Raw genomic sequence first — 15,500 nt, forward strand, 5'->3', positions numbered from 1 at the left:
CCCCAGCAGTGAAGAAAGGAGCCACTGCAGTTCCTCCTTTCTCCACAGGGGGCGGCAGAGGCTTTTCCTCCGCTCGTCTGGCTGGAACCAACCTAAATTCTCAGACTCTGCCCGGCAACAGATGATTCACTTCAGCTCTTTATTCTGATTGGCCGGTCTCTCTCTCAGGGCGGGAAGGTATCCCAACTCCTCCCGCTTTGACCGGGAGGTTCCCGGAATTGTTGTCGTTTTCCCGGAATCGCGAAGATTGGGGGAGGGGAAGAGGGAGAGTTTGCTGTGGTATTATTGGGAAGCAGGGATTCAGGATGAGGGGGTGGGAGGTGAAGGGAATTTCCCAGAGCTGGGAGCACAGAGTTGGGAACTGGGAGAGACCCTGAGTGAAGAGAAAGTGCAGGGATATCAATGTCCCATCTTATAAGGAATTGTCTTGTATTCAGACTCTTTGTCTCATTTGTTCCCTAGTTCTGGGAGACTGAGCATGGAGATCATTTAGAATCCCTACAGTGCAGAAGGAGGCCATTCGACCCATCAAGTCTGCACCGGCCCTTGGAAAGATCGCCCACACCTCCATCCATCCCTGTAACCAGTAACTTTCTGATGTGGAGCTGTCGGCGTTGGACTGGGGTGAGCACAGTAAGAAGTTTTACAGTCCAGGTTAAAGTCCAACAGGTTTGTTTGGAATCACTAGCTTTCGGCACGCAGCTCTTTCATCAGGGCATTAAGGAACAATTTAGCGTTGCCAATCCACCTAACCTGCACATCTTTGGACTGTGGGAGGAAACCAGAGCACCCGGAGGAAACCCACGCATACACTGGGAGAACGTTCAGACTCCACACAGAGAATGGCGAGAAGGCCATTCACAAGGCCAGAATTGAACCCGGGTCAGCTGAGAGGCAGCAGTGCTAACCTAGTGTGCCACCGTGCCGATGGGTCTGTAAATTTTGTGTGTTAGTGAACCAAAGTATTAACTCCACAAGACTGCATTCAACCTGCTCCCCTCCCTCTCCATCACCATGTCCTGCTCGGATAGTCTCCAGAAACCCCCTTTTGTCTCGCAGCAACACCTAGTCCCCCAATTAATCAGTAACCACCCAGTCCAGGTTAAACTGCCCTTTTGACTGGAAAAGTAGTTCACCTCCACAGCGAGGCCTGAGGCCTCGAGTGAGAGCAGGAAGGAGTCAGCAGGAGAGGTTGAGAGACGTAGGCAATGGAGTATGGGGAAGGAGGCTGGAATGGGTTATGTACAGCAGCAGTGGGAACCGCGAGGGAGCATGGAACAAGTCCAGGGCCCAGAGACTCAGCAAAGAGAGAGGAGAGGGAAGAGAATGTGGAGCAGAGCCAGGCGGGTAAGAGAGACTGGGGAAGGGGACCTGGAGGCCAGGGGGAGCCATCCCAGACAACTAGCTGGAGCCATTGAGGCGGATCAGAGTGCAGCCAGGAACAGAACCCAGTGATACTGGGACTCACCAACATAAGAGAGGGAGAGAAAGAGCAGGAGCTGCCAAACACCAACCCCACACAAGGAGAGGGAGAGAGCAGAGCAGCCCCACTCCATTTGCATTTAGTAATGGCCCTCTCTCTCAGCCTCCATTTTGGGATCACATTGTGTGTAAGATTAATCACCCCTGTTCCCAGCCAAGGGGACCTTCTCTCCATTAGACCCTGTGTGCGGTCACCCCACTGTTCCACAGGCTCTCAGTGTATGGGGATCTTCTTCCCCACTATCTGGAGTTCACCCCCTTCCCTCCCACAGGCTATTTCAGAAAGTTGGCACACCCTCTCTCCCAGGGCCTCTTACTGTTTGGGGAACCCACCTCCACCAAATGTCTTTCAGCGCATTTTGTATTATTTCAAAGAATGTTTGTGTCGCTGGTTACACCAGCATTGATTGCCGATCCTTAATTGTCCTTGAGAAGGTGTGATGAGCTGCCTTTAACCGCTCAGCCCATGTGGTGTAGCTGCATCCACAGTGCTGTTAGGGAAGGAGTTCCCTGATTTTGAACCAGTGACAGTGAAGGAACGGCGATATATTTCCAAGTCAGGTTGATGAGTGACTTGTAGGGTGTCGCACGATCAATCACTCACGAAACGAGACGAGATGGAGTCAATCGATGGCTTTATTACGCAGACTTGTTCCCCAGCAGCACAGTTACAGAATGCGGCTGCTGGGAGAACCCGGGCTCTTATACTCCGCCTTACTGGGCGGAGCCAGTAGGCGGCTGATCCAAACAGGTCCCAGCGTTGATCCACCAATAGCCTCTCGGCATCACAGGGTACTGAATACCACTAATACATACCACCACATAGGGGAAGCTGCAGGTGGTGGGAATCACAGGTATCTGCTGCCCTTGTCCTTTTTCATGGTGGTGGTCTTGGCTTTGCAACATTAGTGGGAAACTTGTGGCCATTCAACCCATCTGAGCTCTAGGGCTCTGATCTACCAGCCATCTTACATCCGGTAGATGCCAGGAGATTCCCTCTTCCAGGATTCCCGACAGCTGTTACGCCCCGCGAGATCTGCTTAGATGGGCGGAATCCAGTCTCGCAGAGTGAAGTAGACTTAAAAGCTGACTTACCTCTGCCTTCGCAGGATCGAACAGCCTCGCGACATCTACCGGCCTCGCTGAGGAGACCCCAACTGGGCAGTGTTCCCATAAACATCTGAATGTGGCAGGATTGCAGAACATAGATCTGATATCATAGAATCATATCATAGAATTTACAGTGCAGAAGGAGGCCATTCGGCCCGTCGAGTCTGCACCGGCTCTTGGACACCCTACCCAAGGTCAACACCTCCACCCTATCCCCATAACCCAGTAACCCCACCCAACACTAAGGGAAATTTTGGACACGAAGGGCAATTTATCATGGCCAATCCACCTAACCCGCACATCTTTGGACTGTGGGAGGAAACCGGAGCACCCGGAGGAAACCCACGCACACATGGGGAGGATGTGCAGACTCCGCACAGACAGTGACCCAAGCCGGAATCGAACCTGGGACCCTGGCGCTGTGAAGCAATTGTGCTATCCACAATGATACCGTACTGCCCCTGATCCGTTGGTTGTGGGATTGCTTAGCTCTGTCAATGAATTGTTGCTTCTGTTGTTTGGCACACAATTAATCCTGTGTTGTAGCTTCACCAAGTTGACACCTTATTTTTTGGTCTGCCTGGTGCTGCTGGAATGCCCTCCTGCACTCTTCATTGATATGCTGGGCGCCTCCATCATTGAGGATGGAATATTTGTGGGACTCCTTTTCCAATTAATTTTTTAATTGTCCACCAACATTCACAGCTGGATGTGGCAGGACTGCAGAACTCAGATCTGCTATATTGGTTGTGGCTGGCATTGCTTCGCTCTGTCTATTACTTACTGCTTATCTTGTTTGGCACACAAGTAGTCCTGTGTTGTACATAACTGGGTTGACACCTTATTTTTTGGTATACCGATGTTGGCCACTGGTGCAGAGGTCCCGAAAGCTACCGCAAGCTTGCCCCCGAGAATGAATGCCCGGAAGGTGATTACGGGCAGGCACCACCCAGCCGCCGCGACCGGGCCGATCGAAGCCCACATGACCGGGCCTACCACATGGGTGCAGAAGACTCCGTCTTCCAGCCTACCAGCAGCTGTACTGTGTAAGGGCCCCACAGGTTACCCCCATCCTGGTGACCCTACAGGTAAACGGACACTCCATCCAAATGGAGCTGGATACCAGAGCAGCAACCTCCATGGTTAAAGAACAAAGAAGAACAATACAGCACAGGAACAGGCCCTTTGGCCCGCCAAGGTCATGATACCAACCTTTGCCAAAACCCTCAGCACTTCCTTGTGCCGTATTCCTCGATACCCATCCTATCCATGAAAGAACTGAACTGCTTGAATGATGCCCAGATGCTCCAAAGGGTCCAACTCCGCATCAACCTTTTTAAAATTAATTTATGGAATGTGGATGTCGCTGGTTATGCCAGCATTTATTCCCCAGCCCTTGTTGCCCTTCAGAAGGTGGTGATGAGCTGCCTTCTTGAAGCTCTGCATTCCCCAGGGTGTAGATACGCCCACTGTGCTGTTAGTGAGGGAGTTCCAGGATTTTGACCGCACTTTGGACACCCCAGCTCTGCTCCCCGACTCCTGATATCCCCCCGGCTCTACTCCCCCAACTCCTGATATCCCCCCAGCTCCCCCCCCCCCCCAACTCCTGATATCCCCCCGGCTCCCCACCCAACTCCTGATATCCCCCCGGCTCTACTCCCCCAACTCCTGATATCCCCCCGGCTCCCCCCCCCTCCAACTCCTGATATCCCCCCCCGTTTCCCCCCCCCAACTCCTGATATCCCCCCGGCTCTGCTCCCCAACTCTTGATATCCCCCCGGCCCCTCCCCCCAACTCCTAATATCCCCCTGGCTCTCCCCCCCCCCCACCCCAACTCCTGATATCCCCCTGGCTGCCCCCCCCCCAAATCCTAATATCCCCCCGGCTCCCCCCCCCAACTCCTGATATCCCCCCCCGTTCCCCCCCCCCCCCAACTCCTGATATCCCCCCGGCTCTGCTCCCCCAACTCTTGATATCCCCCCGGCCCCTCCCCCCCCCCAACTCCTAATATCCCCCTGGCTCTCCCCCCCATCCCAACTCCTGATATCCCCCTGGCTCTACTCCCCCAACTCTTGATATCCCCCCGACTCCCCCCCCCAAATCCTAATATCCCCCCGGCACTCCCCCCCCCACCCCAACTCCTGATATCCCCCTGACTCCCCCCCCCCCAACTCCTAATATTCCCCCCGGCTCTACTCCCCAACGTCTCATACCACGCCCCCACCCCCCCAATCACCTGGCTCTGTGCAGCCACCACTTGACACATAGAACTCCATTGAACCACAAAACCACTCTGACTCTCCTACATGGGCAGGATTGTGGATGTGGCTCCAGGGGGAGGAGGTGGGAGGGTCCAGTACGTGGTGCTGGGTGGAGGGTGGGGAGCAAGTGAGATGGGACCGAGGGAGAGGGTGGAATTTGTCAGTGGTGCCTTGGGGAGGAGGAGGGAGAGCATCTCGGAAACACAAACAGGACCTTAGGAGCTGTGGGAATCTGGAGGACAGTCACAGAGGTGGGTAGGAGAGAAGTAGCTCAGGGAAGAAGAGCGAGTAAGGGGTGAGCGTGCAGTGGATGGGGGACTGTTGTGAGCAGGGATGAGAGCACAAGTAGAGTAGGAAGTAGAGTAGGTGTACAGGTCCACAGCTCACTAAAAGGGGCAACACAGGTGGAGAAGGCAGTCAAGAAGGCATACGGCATGCTTACCTTCATTGGCCGGGGCATTGAGTATAAGAATTGGCAAGTCATGTTGCAGCTGTACAGAACCTTAGTTAGGCCACACTTGGAGTATAGTGTTCAATTCTGGTCACCACACTACCAGAAGGACGTGGAGGCTTTAGAGAGGGTGCAGAAGAGATTTACCAGAATGTTGCCTGGTATGGAGGGCATTAGCTATGTGGAGCGGTTGAATAAACTCGGTCTGTTCTCACTGGAACGACGGAGGTTGATGGGCGACCTGATCGAGGTCTACAAAATTATGAGGGGCATAGACAGAGTGGATAGTCAGAAACTTTTTCCCAGGGTAGAGGGGTCAATTACTAGGGGGCATAGATTTAAGATGAGAGGGGCAAGGTTTAGAGTAGATGTACGAGGCGAGGTTTTTACACAGGGTAGTGGGTGCCTGGAACTCGCTACCGGAGGAGGTGGTGGAAGCAGGGACGATAGTGACATTTAAGGGGCATCTTGACAAATACATGAATAGGATGGGAATAGAGGGATACGGACCCAGGAAGTGCAGAAGATTGTAGTTTAGACGGGCAGCATGGTCGGCACGGGCTTGGAGGGCCTAAGGGCCTGTTATAGAACATAGAACAATCCAGCGCAGTACAGGCCCTTCGGCCCACGATGTTGCACCGAAACAAAAGCCATCTAACCTACACTATGCCATTATCATCCATATGTTTATCCAATAAACTTTTAAATGCCCTCAATGTTGGCGAGTTCACTACTGTAGCAGGTAGGGCATTCCACGGCCTCACTACTCTTTGCGTAAAGAACCTACCTCTGACCTCTGTCCTATATCTATTACCCCTCAGTTTAAAGTTATGTCCCCTCGTGCCAGCCATTTCCATCCGCGGGAGAAGGCTCTCACTGTCCACCCTATCCAACCCCCTGATCATTTTGTATGCCTCTATTAAGTCTCCTCTTAACCTTCTTCTCTCCAACGAAAACAACCTCAAGTCCATCAGCCTTTCCTCATAAGATTTTCCCTCCATACCAGGCAACATCCTGGTAAATCTCCTCTGCACCCGCTCCAAAGCCTCCACGTCCTTCCTATAATGCGGTGACCAGAACTGTACGCAATACTCCAAATGCGGCCGTACCAGAGTTCTGTACAGCTGCAACATGACCTCCCGACTCCGGAACTCAATCCCTCTACCAATAAAGGCCAACACTCCATAGGCCTTCTTCACAACCCTATCAACCTGGGTGGCAACTTTCAGGGATCTATGTACATGGACACCTAGATCCCTCTGCTCATCCACACTTCCAAGAACTTTACCATTAGCCAAATAGTCCGCATTCCTGTTATTCCTTCCAAAGTGAATCACCTCACACTTCTCTACATTAAACTCCATTTGCCACCTCTCAGCCCAGCTCTGCAGCTTATCTATATCCCTCTGTAACCTGCTACATCCTTCCACACTGTCGACAACACCAGCGACTTTAGTATCGTCTGCAAATTTACTCACCCACCCTTCTGCGCCTTCCTCTAGGTCATTGATAAAAATGACAAACAGCAACGGCCCCAGAACAGATCCTTGTGGTACTCCACTAGTGACTGTACTCCATTCTGAACATTTCCCATCAACCACCACCCTCTGTTTTCTTTCAGCTAGCCAATTTCTGATCCACATCTCTAAATCACCCTCAATCCCCAGCCTCCGTATTTTCTGCAATAGCCTACTGTGGGGAACCTTATCAAACGCTTTGCTGAAATCCATATACACCACATCAACTGCTCTACCCTCATCTACCTGTCCAGTCACCTTCTCAAAGAACTCAATGAGGTTTGTGAGGCATGACCTACCCTTCACAAAGCCATGCTGACTATCCCTGATCATATTATTCCTATCGAGATGATTATAAATCTTGTCTCTTATAATCCCCTCCAAGACTTTACCCACTACAGACGTGAGGCTCACCGGTCTATAGTTGCCGGGGTTGTCTCTGCTCCCCTTTTTGAACAAAGGGACCACATTTGCTGTCCTCCAGTCCTCTGGCACTATTCCTGTAGCCAATGATGACATAAAAATCAAAGCCAAAGGTCCAGCAATCTCTTCCCTGGCCTCCCAGAGAATCCTAGGATAAATCCCATCAGGTCCCGGGGACTTATCTATTTTAAGCCTGTCCAGAATTGCCAACACCTCTTCCCTACGTACCTCAATGCCATCTATTCTATTAGCCTGGGGCTCAGCATTCTCCTCCACAACATTATCTTTTTCCTGAGTGAATACTGACGAAAAATATTCATTTAGTATCTCGCCTATCTCTTCAGACTCCACACACAATTTCCCATCCCTGACCTTGACTGGTCCTACTCTTTCCCTAGTCATTCGCTTATTCCTGACATACCTATAGAAAGCTTTTGGGTTTTCCTTGATCCTTCCTGCCAAATACTTCTCATGTCCCCTCCTTGCTCGTCTTAGCTCTCTCTTTCGATCCTTCCTCGCTACCTTGTAACTATCCATCGCCCCAACTGAAACTTCACACCTCATCTTCACATAGGCCTCCTTCTTCCTCTTAACAAGAGATTCCACTTCCTTGGTAAACCACGGTTCCCTCGCTCTAAGCCTTCCTCCCTGCCTGACCGGTACATACTTATCAAGAACACGCAGTAGTTGATCCTTGAACAAGCCCCACTTATCCAGTGTGCCCAACACTTGCAGCCTACTTCTCCACCTTATCCCCCCCAAGTCACGTCCTGTTCCTGTGAAGTACTTTTCTATATTCTTTTTTTAGAACCGAGGATGAATGTTGACATGGTGAAGGGGTGCAGAGCCTTGTGTGAGCAGACCCAGGGGTGTGGGATTGTTCAGCAAGGTGACTGTAATGTGACACTTTGTTAGAGAAACCTTCCTAATTCTGCTGTCAAGTTGCCCAGCAGCCCAAAACACACCCAAACCCCCGACAAAGCTTCCGAAGTCAGATCGGCCTTCCTGAAAGTGAACCCTCTGAAGATGATGGGCCTGGACGGGATCCCTGGTCGTGCACTCAGAGCCTGCGTGGACCAGCTGGCTAGAAAACCACCATCATACCGGTGCCAACGAAGAACCAGAGTACGTTCCTCAATGACTACTGTCCGATGGCCCTGACATCGATCGGAATGATGTGCTTCGAGAGGTTGGTCATGAAGCACATCAACAAGGGCAGCACGGTAGCATAGTGGTTAGCACAATTGCTTCACAGCTCCAGGGTCCCAGGTTCGATTCCCGGCTGGGTCACTGTCTGCGGAGTCTGCACATTCTCCCCGTGTCTGCGTGGGTTTCCTCCGGGTGCTCCGGTTTCCTCCCACAGTCCAAAGATGTGCGGGCTAGGTGGATTGGCCATGCTAAATTGTCCTTAGTCCAAAAAATGTTAAGTGGGGGTTATTGGGTTATGGACATCGGGTAGATACGTGGGCTTCAGTAGGGTGCTCTTAGTAAGGGCCGGTGCAGACTCGATGGGCCAACCGGCCTCCTTCTGCACTGTAAATTCTATGACTCTATAACTCTATACTCCCAGAATGCCTTGATCCACTGCAATTGGCATACCGCTGCAACCGGTCCACAGCAGACGCCACCTCCCTGGCCCTACACTCATCCCTAGAGCATCTCGACAGCAAGGACTCCTACATCAGACTCCTATTTATTAACTGCAGCTCCGCCTACAACACCATAATCCCAGCCAAGCTCATATCAAATCTCCAAAAACTAGGGCTTGGCTCCTCACTCTGCAACTGGATCCTCAATTTTTAAATAAATTTAGAATACCCAATTCATTTTTTCCAATTAAGGGGCAATTTAGCATGTTCAATCCACCTATCTTGAACATCTTTGGGTTGTGGGGGCGAAACCCATGCCAACACGGGGAGAATGTGCAAACTCCACACGGACAGTGACCCAGAGCCGGGATCGAACCTGGGACCTCGGTGCCGTGAGACTGCAGTGCTACCTCTGCGCCACCGTGCTGCCCGGATCCTTGATTTTCTGACCAACAGACCACAATCAGTAAGAATGAACAACAACACCTCCTCCACAATAGTCCTCAACACCGGGGCCCCGCAAGGCTGCGTACTTAGCCCCCTACTATACTCCCTGTACACACACGACTGCGTGGCAAAATTTGGTTCCAACTCCTTCTACAAGTTTGCTGACGATACGACCATAGCGGGCCAGATCTCGAATAACGATGAGTCCGAATACAGGAGGGAGATAGAGAACCTAGTGGAGTGGTGTAGCGACAACAATCTCTCCCTCAATGCCAGCAAAACTAAAGAGCTGGTAATTGACTTCAGGAAGCAAAGTACTGTACACACCCCTGTCAGCATCAACGGGGCCGAGGTGGAGATGGTTGACAACTTCAAATTCCTAGGGGTGCACATCACCAAAAATCTGTCCTGGTCCACCCACGTCGACGTTACCACCAAGAAAGCACAACACCGCCTATACTTCCTCAGGAAACTAAGGAAATTTGGCATGTCCACATTAACCCTTACCAACTTTTACAGATACACCATAGAGAGCATCCTATCAGGCTGCATCACAGCCTGGTATGGCAACTGCTCGACCCAGGACCGCAAGAAACTTCAGAGAGTCGTGAACACCGCCCAGTCCATCACATGAACCGGCCTCCCATCCATTGACTCCATCTACACCTCCCGCTGCCTGGGGAAAGCGGACAGCATAATCAAAGACCCCTCTCACCCGGCTTACTCACTCTTCCAACTTCTTCCACCGGGCAGGAGATACAGAAGTCTGAGAACACGCACGAACAGACTCAAAAACAGATTCTTCACCGCTGTTAACTTACTCCTAAACGGTCCACTTATGTTGTGACCTGATTAATACTACACTCCTTCTGCTCCACCCGATGCCAGTGTCTATGTAGTTACATTGTGTACCTTGTGTTGCCCTATTATGCATTTTCTTTTTCTTTTCTTCTCATGTACGAAATGATCTGTTGAACTGCTCGCAGAAAAATACTTTCCACTGTACCTCGGTACACGTGACAATAAACAAATCCAATCCAATCCAATCAGTGTAAATCCCATCCCAATCAGAACCTACTGTCCTTGTCCACAGATCAAATCCTAGACCATCCCATCCCTCTGCTCCCAAAACTCCATTAGAATTGCTCTCTCTTATTCCAATCCAGTCTCACCATTCTCCAGCAATGAAGAAAGGAGCCAATGCAGTTCATCCTTTCTCCACAGGGGGCGGCAGACACTGTTCCTCTGCTCGGCTGACTGGAACCAACCTCAATTCTCAGACTCTGCCCGACAACTGATGATTCACATCAGCTCTTTATTCTAATTGGTCTGTCTCTCTCTCAGGGCAGGAAGGTATCCCGACTCCTCACGCTTTGACCGGGAGATTCCCGGAATTGTTGTTGTTTTCTGGGAATTTCCCAGAATTGTTGTCATTTTCCAGGAATCGCTGAGATTAGGGGAGAGGGAGAGGTTGCCGGGGTTTTGTGGAGAAGCAGGGATTCAGGATGAGGGGGTGGGAAGAGAATCCCGACAGTGCAGAAGGAGGCCATTCGACCCATCGAGTCTGCACCGGTCCTTGGAAAGATCGCCCACCCCTCCATCCCACCCCCGTAACCCAGTAACCCCACCTAACCTTTTTGGACACTAAGGGGTAATTTTGCATGGCCAACCCACCTCACCTGTGCTTCTTTGGACTGTGGGAGGAAACCGGAGCACCCGGAGGAAACCATGCAGACACAGGGAGAAAGTTCAAACTCCACTCAGATAGTCACCTAAGGCCGGAATTGAACCGGGGTATCTGGAGCTGAGAGGCAGCACTGTGCCGGTGGATCTGTAAGTCTTGTGAGTTAGTGAACCAAAGTATTAATACCATAAGATTGCATTAGACCTGCTGCCCTCCCTCTCCATCACTGTGTCATAGAACATAGAAAATACAGCACAGAACAGGCCCTTCAACCCACGATGTTGTGCCAAAACTTTGTCCTAGATTAATCATAGATTATCATTGAATTTACAGTGCAGAAGGAGTCCATTCGGACCAGCAAGTCTGCACTGGCTCTTGGAAAGTGCACCCTACCCAAGGTCAACACCTCCACCCTATCCCCATCACCCAGTAACCCCACCCAACACTAAGGGCAATTTATCATGGCCAATCCACCTAACCTGCACATCTTTGGACTGTGGGAGGAAACCGGAGCACCCGGAGGAAACCCACGCACACACGGGAAGGATGTGCAGACTCCGCACAGCCAGAATCGAACCTGGGACCCTGGAGCTGTGAAGCAATTGTGCTATCCACAATGCTACCATGCTGCCCTTAAGAACAAATTAATCTACACTATATCATTCTACCATAATCCATGTACCTATCCAAGAGCTGCTTGAAGGTCCCTAATGTTTCCGACTCAACTACTTCCACAAGCAGTGCATTCCATGCCCCCACTACTCTCTGGGTAAAGAACCTACCTCTGACATCCCCCCTATATCTTCCACCATTCACCTTAAATTTATGTCCCCTTGTAATGGTTTGTTCCACCCGGGGAAAAAGTCTCTGACTGTCTACTCTATCTATTCCCCTGATCATCTTATAAACCTCTATCAAGTCGCCCCTCATCCTTCTCCGTTCTAATAAGAAAAGGCCTAGCACCCTCAACCTTTCCTCGTAAGACCTACTCTCCATTCCAGGCAACATCCTGGTAAATCTTCTTTGCACCTTTTCCAAAGCTTCCACATCCTTCCTAAAATGAGGCGACCAGAACTGTACACAATACTCCAAATGTGGCCTTACCAAAGTTTTATACAGCTGCATCATCACCTCACAGCTCTTAAATTCAATCCCTCTGTTAATGAACGCGAGCACACCATAGGCCTTCTTCACAGCTCTATCCACTTGAGTGGCAACTTTCAAAGATGTATGAACATAGACCCCAACATCTCTCTGCTCCTCCACATTGCCAAGAACTCTACCGTTAACCCTGTATTCCACATTCATATTTGTCCTTCCAAAATGGACAACCTCACACTTTTCAGAGTTAAACTCCATCTGCCACTTCTCAGCCCAGCTCTGCATCCTATCTATGTCCCTTTGCAGCCAACAACAGCCCTCCTCACTATCCACAACTCCACCAATCTTTGTATCGTCTGCAAATTTACTAACCCACACTTCAACTCCCTCATCCAAGTCATTAATGAAAATCACAAACAGCAGAGGACCCAGAACTGATCCTTGCGGTACGCCACTGGTAACTGGGATCCAGGCTGAATATTTGCCATCCACCACCACTCTCTGACTTCTATCGGTTAGCCAGTTCGTTATCCAACTGGCCAAATTTCCCACTATCCCATGCCTCCTTACTTTCTGCATAAGCCTACCATGGGGAACCTTCTCAAATGTCTAAAATCTATGTACAATACATCCATTGCTTTACCTTCATCCACATGCTTGGTCACCTCCTCAAAGAATTCAATTAGACTTGTAAGGCAAGACCTACCCCTCACAAATCCGTGCTGACTATCCCTAATCAAGCAGTGTCTTTCCAGATGCTCAGAAATCCTATCCTTCAGTACCCTTTCCATGACTTTGCCTACCACTGAAGTAAGACTAACTGGCCTGTAATTCCCAGGGTTATCCCTAGTCCCTTTTTTGAACAGGGGCACGACATTCGCCACTCTCCAATCCCCTGGTACCACCCCTGTTGACAGTGAGGACGAAAAGATCATTGCCAACGGCTCTGCAATTTCATCTCTTGCTTCCCATAGAATCCTTGGATATATCCCGTCAGGCCCGGGGGACTTGTCTATCCTCAAGTTTTTCAAAATGCCCAACACATCTTCCTTCCTAACAAGTATTTCCTCGAGCTTACCAGTCTGTTTCACACTGTCCTCTCCAACAATATGGCCCCTCTCATTTGTAAATACAGAAGAAAAGTACTCGTTCAAGACCTCTCCTATCTCTTCAGACTCAATACACAATCTCCCGCTACTGTCCTTGATCGGACCTACCCTCGCTCTAGTCATTCTCATATTTCTCACATATATGTAAAAGGCCTTGGGGTTTTCCTTGATCCTACCCGCCAAAGATTGTTCATGTCCTCTCTTAGCTCTCCTAATCCCTTTCTTCAGTTCTCCTGGCTATCTTGTATCCCTCCAACGCCCTGTCTGAACCTTGTTTCCTCAGCCTTACATAAGTCTCCTTTTTCCTCTTAACAAGACATTCAACCTCTCTTGTCAACCATGGTTCCCTCACTCGACCATCTCTTCCCTGCCTGACAGGGACATACATATCAAGGACACGTAGCACCTGTTCCTTGAACAAGTTCCACATTTCACTTGTGTCCTTCCCTGACAGCCTATGTTCCCAACTTATGCACTTCAATTCTTGTCTGACAACATCGTATTTACCCTTCCCCCAATTGTAAACCTTGCCCTGTTGCACGCACCTATCCCTCTCCATTACTATAGTGAAAGTCACAGAATTGTGGTTACTATCTCCAAAATGCTCCCCCACTAACAAATCTATCACTTGCCCTGGTTCATTACCAAGTACTAAATCCAATATTGCCCCTCCGCTGGTCGGACAATCTACATACTGTGTTAGAAAAGCTTCCTGGACACACTGCACAAACACCACCCCATCCAAACTATTTGATCTAAAGAGTTTCCACTCAATGTTTGGAAAGTTAAAGTCACCCATGACTACTACCCTGTGACTTCTGCACCTTTCCAAAATCTGTTTCCCAATCTGTTCCTCCACATCTCTGCTACTATTGGGGGGCCTATAGAAAACTCCTAACAAGGTGACTGCTCCTTTCCTATTTCTGACTTCAACCCACACTACCTCAGTAGGCTGATACTCCTCAAACTGCCTTTCTGCAGCTGTTATACTATCTCTAATTAACAATGCCACCCCCCACCTCTTTTACCACCCTCCCTAATCTTATTGAAACATCTATAACCAGGGACCTCCAACAGCCCTTTCTGCCCCTCTTCTATCCAAGTTTCCGTGATGGCCACCACATCGTAGTCCCAAGTACCGATCCATGCCTTAAGTTCACCCACCTTATTCCTGATGCTTCTTGCATTGAAGTATACACACTTCAACCCATCTCCGTGCCTGCAAGTACTCTCCTTTGTCAGTGTTCCCTTCCCCACTGCCTCATTACACGCTTTGGCATCCTGAATATCGGCTACCTTAGTTGCTGGACTACAAATCCGGTTCCCATTCCCCAGCCAAATTAGTTTAAACTCTCCTGAAGAGTACTAGAAAACCTCTCTCCCAGGATATTGGTGCACCTCTGGTTCAGATGCAACCCGTCCTGCTTGTACAGGTCCCACCTTCCCCAGAATGCGCTCCAATTATCCAAATACCTGAAGCCCTCCCTCCTACACCCTTCCTGCAGCCACGTGTTCAACTGCACTCTCTCCCTATTCCTAGCCTCGCTATCCCGTGGCACCGGCAACAAACCAGAGATGACAACTCTGTCTGTCCTGGCTTTTAACTTCCAGCCTAACTCCCTAAACACGTTTATTACCTCCACACCACTTTTCCTACCTTCGTCGTTGGTACCAATGTGCACCATGACTTCTGGCTGCTCCTCCTCCCCCTTAAGGATCCTGAAGACACGATCCGAGACATCCCTGGCCCTGGCACCCGGGAGGCAACATACCTTCCGGGAGTCTCGCTCGCGACCACAGACTCTCCTATCTATTCCCCTAACCATTGAATCTCCTACAACTATTGCTTTTCTATTCTCCCCCTTCCCTTCTGAGCCCCAGAGCCAGACTCAGTGCCAGAGACCTGGCCGCTAGGGCCTTCCCCCAGTAAGTCATCCCCCCAACAGCATCCAAAACGGTATACTTGTTTTGAAGGGGAACGGCCACGAGGGATCCCTGCACTGTCTGCCTGTTTGTTTTTTTCCCCTGACTGTAACCCAGCTATTCTTGTCCTGTGGTTACCTCCCTGTAACTCTTCTCTACCACCCCCTCTGCCTCCCGGATGATCCGAAGTTCATCCAGCTTCAGCTCCAGTTCCCTAACACGGTCTTTGAGGAGCTGGAGTTGGGTGCACTTCCCGCAGGTATAGTCAGCGGGGACACCGGTGGTATCCCTTACCACCCACATCCTACAGGAGGAGCATGCAACTGGCCTCGCCTCCATCCCCTCTTACCTTACAGAATATAGCTGCCCTGTGGACCAATTGGATCTCCGCCCTCCGACTCTG

This window comes from Scyliorhinus torazame, chromosome 14 (genome assembly GCF_047496885.1).
Source record: "Scyliorhinus torazame isolate Kashiwa2021f chromosome 14, sScyTor2.1, whole genome shotgun sequence".
Classification (NCBI taxonomy): domain Eukaryota; kingdom Metazoa; phylum Chordata; class Chondrichthyes; order Carcharhiniformes; family Scyliorhinidae; genus Scyliorhinus; species Scyliorhinus torazame.